This window comes from Rattus norvegicus, chromosome 9, assembly GCF_021556685.1.
Source record: "Rattus norvegicus strain SHRSP/BbbUtx chromosome 9, alternate assembly SHRSP_T2T, whole genome shotgun sequence".
In the NCBI taxonomy this organism is placed as follows: domain Eukaryota; kingdom Metazoa; phylum Chordata; class Mammalia; order Rodentia; family Muridae; genus Rattus; species Rattus norvegicus.
The window spans coordinates 123827848-123833847 of record NC_141542.1 but is presented as its reverse complement, the minus strand read 5'-3'; positions in this window follow the sequence as shown (position 1 = coordinate 123833847).

The window sequence follows — 6000 nt, the reverse complement described above, 5'->3', positions numbered from 1 at the left end:
AACAACCAAACAACTCCCCCAAAACCCTCTCCCAAAATTAAACAAACCAACAAAACCACTACCACAACAAAAATAAAAATGGGCAACAGTGTAAAAACCACTAAAGCAATGTTGCTAGAGTCTTAAAATAATATACAAAATTAGGAGTATCATTGTGTGAGTGTATGCCTGTAATTCCAATACTAGGGAGGCTGGAAAATAAAGATTATGAATTTGAGGCCATATGGGCTACAGAATGAGAACATACATCAACCACCCCCACCCCCTGTGTGTAAAATTACTTTATGGTAACAGAAAGAGCCAATATGTTTTATACCAAGCAAGAGTGGAAAGAACTGGGTTGATGATCAGTAAACAGTTTACCTCCCTTTTAATTTTCAAAAGTGACATATCTAGCACCTCATCTACACGTCCAACCGTAAAACATAAAATTCTTTTAACTCTGTGTGCACATATTGTGTTAGTACTTGGGGGGGCGAATTGAGACCAAGCCTTCCCTCCTCAGATCCCACCTTGTACACATCTCTGTTGGAAATTTCGAGGTTGTTTTCCGAGGGACTTGTTGAAGGTGAGATCATAAAGACTAATGTGATCACATGACCCTAGTTGCTAAGTCTTCTCTATTTGTCTGTTAATTGATACCCAGATCCTCATGAAGTTTTGAGAAAGTTACAGAATTGCTCCCAGGGATGCACACAGCAATTTACTGTGTTTGGAGCAATGGACAGTGAGAATTAAATGGATTTGTGGAACCATTTTTTTAGTAGCTTAAAACTAGTAAAAATTGAAGTATATACTTTGGAGCCTAGAGTTCTTCCATTTGCAGGTGCTTTGTTTCTTTATTGTTTCTTTCCTCTGAGGGCAGACATTCCAATTGTCTAGCTGTTCTGGCTTATAACCCAGGCTGAACTGTGGAATAGGTTTCTGTCATCCTGAGTCTGCTAAGAGTGGTCACAAGTTCCAGACGACTTTTCAAGCTTCAGACAGGTAACCAGACATGGAATAATAGACCTTTTTCCCAGGAACTAATGAAGGGACACGTTTACCAGCTCTGATGTGGACAAAATGCTGTAGCTTACCAATTAGCCAGTGTGAATAGCCTAGAGTGATAGAATTAAATAAATATAAATAAATTGCTTTTGTAAAAAACTGTATATGTCCTAAGGCTATTCAGTTTTCAAGTCAACATGCGGGTAAATGACTCCCTGGAGAACTGGGTGATTTTCTAAACAAGTATAGTGTTAGCTCCATGCTGGATAGGATATACAGTCATTTCCAGAACAGGCCAAGGCCCCCACCTCCCACAAACACAGCCCACCATCTCTTAGTTCAGCATCTCTGTGAATCCATCACCTGTTTTCTTTACCCACCTTCCCCAGGTCTCTGTTGGATAATCTTTCAAGGATTACCAAGCCCAACTGAGTGAAAACGTACTCCTCTGTAAAGTTGTCCCACAGGCATAATAAATATTAGGATACCAATGAGCTGAAATTATTGAATCTGTATTTAAAGGGTGAAAGTATTTAAACTTACCTGCCTGGTGATAATCTCAGTTTAATCACATTGGAAATTTGTCTTGATTACTTCTCATTAATTGCCACTTTTAACCCAAAGGGATAAAAGTCTAGGAATTTCAAGTTAGGTGGTTACTTAGTGACCGAAGTCAATGTGGTCCTTAAAATAATATCTGTGATTTTTAGCTAGGCAGTTAGCATTATGGACTTCAATGCAGGGGTCTTCCTAGGGTAAAGGGTATAAGAACATCTCCACGGTTGGCCAGGGTAGAGAATGAACAGAGATTTAGAGGAGGTCATGCCAACACCTAGGTGTGTGGTGACAGGCGTCCTGTGACTCAAACCCCTTTTGGGGTTTCCAGTAAGTGACAGTGCCTAGTCACATTCCCCAAGGGATGCTTGTACCAACAACACATGTACATTGATGTTCATGTGTTGGATCCCGCATCCCCATGGACAGCCCTACAGGTGGGGGGTCACACCTGCTTTGCTGTGACTTAGTCACTTAAAGTGAGGAGTCCCATTGAACTGCCTGAGGATCCAGCTATACCTCTCTTGGGCATATACCCAAAAGATGCCCCAACATATAAAAAAGACATGTGCTCCACTATGTTCATCGCAGCCTTATTTATAATAGCCAGAAGCTGGAAAGAACCCAGATGCCCTTCAACAGAGGAATGGATACAGAAAATGTGGTACATCTACACAATGGAATATTACTCAGCTATCAAAAACAATGACTTTATGAAATTCGTAGGCAAATGGTTGGAACTGGAAAATATCATCCTGAGTGAGCTAACCTAATCACAGAAAAACACACATGGTATGCACTCATTGATAAGTGGCTATTAGCCCAAATGCTTGAATTACCCTAGATGCCTAGAACAAATGAAACTCAAGACGGATGATCAAAATGTGAATGCTTCACTCCTTCTTTAAAAGGGGAACAAGAATACCCTTGGCAGGGAAGAGAGAGGCAAAGATTAAAACAGACACAGAAGGAACACCCATTCAGAGCCTGCCCCACATGTGGCCCATACATATACAGCCACCCAATTAGACAAGATGGATGAAGCAAAGAAGTGCAGGCCGACAGGAGCCGGATGTAGATCTCTCCTGAGAGACACAGCCAGAATACAGCAAATACAGAGGCGAATGCCAGCAGCAAACCACTGAACTGAGAATAGGACCCCCGTTGAAGGAATCAGAGAAAGAACTGGAAGAGCTTGAAGGGGCTCGAGACCCCATATGTACAACAATGCCAAGCAACCAGAGCTTCCAGGGACTAAGCCACTACCTAAAGACTATACATGGACTGACCCTGGACTCTGACCTCATAGGTAGCAATGAATATCCTAGTAAGAGCACCAGTGGAAGGGGAAGCCCTGGGTCCTGCTAAGACTGAACCCCCAGTGAACTAGACTGTTGGGGGGAGGGTGGCAATGGGGGGAGGATGGGGAGGGGAACACCCATAAAGAAGGGGAGGGGGAGGGGGATGTTTGCCTGGAAACCGGGAAAGGGAATAACACTCGAAATGTATATAAGAAATACTCAAGTTAATAATAATAATAATAATAATAATAATAATAATAATAATAATAATAATAAAATGTGAGGAGTCCCAACTCACATATGACTGAATGCTATCATCCTGGGTGCAGATCTGTTGCAATACTGAATGGGCTGCTGATACCCTTTTGCTTTTTGTCCATCTGTCTTCAGCCATGAGACAGCCCTTGCCATGTGCGTATAAGGAGTGTACTGTCAGATGCCTCACTGTTGGAAACTGGGAAAGAAATGTCTATGGTCTCTGAATTATTCACTCTGTGTTCTTCTGGCTGAGATAGATAAGGGCCATCTTTTATTTCCAGACTTTAGACATAGGACACTGAGCTAATGTTAGCTAATAGCTCTTGATGGTTTTCCTCTCTATGGGAAAGACCTCCACAGACCCCAGAGTTGCACAATCCTGTATTCCGGATAGCCTTCATGTTTGTTCTGTAGGTTTGCTTTTGGCCACAGTGCAGAGGATTCATTTCAATCTGCCCCGAAACTTTCTGGTTTAACCTGGGATTTCTGTTCTTTGTGTATCAATTTACTTTGATGCCTAGCTTTCTACATCAAAGGGAACACAGTCTAATTTCTAGAGGAATGAAATGGGCAAATGATGGGTGGTGCCTTTAGAGTGAAACAGCACAAAACAGCTAGACTGAGCTTGCGCAACAGAACCGCTTGGAGAAAAGGAAGTCAGCTCTGTTTCAACCCATTGTTTCTCAGACTTTCTGCTTTCCATTCCTATTTTAATGGCTGTTCTAGCACACAGTTTACCCCACATCCTGTCCCCTGCCCTTCCCTTTATGGCAGAGACACAGAAATACTGCCCTCCAGTGCATTTTGGTCCCCAAGAGTAGAATGACAGCCTGATGCCCATATGCACAGCCCTCTGCACTCATCCTTTATGAGTGAAGTCTTCAGAGTTGTCCAGAGTCCCCTGGGGTCCCTGCACATCCTTGCTATGGTGAGCATCTCTGACATCAGGATTCTATCTGAAGGCTCACTGGATTTAGCTTCCCTCATGTTCCTGCAAAGACTACCCAGTGGAAGACTTTTAGAGGCAGGTGATTTTACTGAGAGACATAATTGTCGGTCATCAACTAACTGGATGATTCATTCACCAAATTTATTTGTTTAAATCTTAAGTTTGAATTGAACAATGCTTCCATGGTTTTCACCTTGTCATTTTAAGGGGTTAGGCAGCCCCAGTTTTCTACTATGGCTGGAAACCGAAGGAGTAAGAGATTTGAGATCTGATGGAGCATAACCAGAATACATTTTAGAAAAAATTCCTCTCAATATATTATTCATTAATAAATGTATTCATAGAAAGAATACATTTATGAGGATTCTGAATATTCAAGGATCTATTAGCAAACAGGTTCCTCATGCATATATTTATAAGAAAAGCAGTTTTAAGAGGAGTAGATTTATAAGTGTATATTTGTGGAGAACACATTCTCAAATAATAAGAATATGTTCACAGGAACATTTTGCATGCGAAGTAATATTTGTCGGTTCCCTCTAGGAGTTGCAGCAGCAAAAGCAGAATTTCTTAAGATGATATGGAGCAAAAATAAATCAACTGAATTAATGGGAAAAATGGTGATTGGGTGGAAGAAGGTTAAGAATCAGTTTAGGTCGGGGCTGGGGATTTAGCTCAGTGGTAGAGCGCTTACCTAGGAAGCGCAAGGCCCTGGGTTCGGTCCCCAGCTCCGAAAAAAAGAACCAAAAAAAAAAAAAAAAAAAAAAAAGAATCAGTTTAGGTCAAGCAAATGACACAAGGAACAAAATCCCATTCAAACCCAGACCTTGTACCAGGGTCCAAGTGCCCGTTCTGTACCTCAGTGAACCCTAAATCTGACTCAGAAGGTTGGGGGGGGCAGGTAACTCTAGACAGAACTAAATTGTCTAAAATTCCAGAACATTTGAAAGCCAGCATTTGACCAGGGAGAGGTAACGTGCCATCCCAGAGTCCATCTCCAGTGCTGCCATTCTGGGAAGATTCTTCTAATGTGTGGGTTATACAAGGTCATGTGTCTAATCCAAGAAGGGAAGTTCATAGAAACTATTAAGGATAGGTTCATTTTAAAATGTCCTAGTGTTGTTGAAAGTGAGATAATTAAGTTTTGCAAAAGTTACCTGAAATTGCAGGCACTCTGTAAGTAAAGTCTGAGAAGTCCTGAGCTCCCTTAGGATTCTTGCTAATGATCTAAATTTCCAGCATCATAATGTAGACTTGTGCTGTATTGTGCAAATGGTCCTGTGGGGGAACTCTTTTTAATAATATAGATGTTTGGACTTCTTGGAATCCTGTTGACAATTTTGCTGCTTTCTTGGTGACTCAAAGGCATGTTCTAGGTGAGATTTCAGAGGAGAGGCTGTAGGCAGGAGGGTCCCGCACCTGTGGGTTTGTGGATACTGTATGACATCTGATACTATGTAGGGAATCCTCCTGGTAGGGCAAAATATTTCACTCCTAATATTTCAGACCATTCTTGAGAGCACTGGCTAGCATGCAGGAATGGGGGAAAATGCCTCGAATAGAAGGAATTTATTCTCTTCTGTAGTGAGTTTATTCTACTGCCACTGTAAAGAAACGGCTGTCATTCTGCAGACAGCTATTTCTGCATTTGAATGCCAGTGTATTATGTGCACCATGCTGCCTACACTTATGTACACACATATTTTCCAAATCAAAGCTAAAAAACAAACTCCCAGTGTGGGTACTATTTTCCACCATCCAGGTGGTTTGAAAGCTGTGATTTGGGTTTGATTGTCTTGCTTTATCCATCACACATACAGCCGTATGTCCAACAAGTGCAAGAGACTACATTAAGTACAGGGAGTCAGTAATAAACATGGCGGTCAGTGACAGGCCAAACATCTCCTAGACTGATGGGAAGAGTTAAGGATGTAGTGATACCACTGA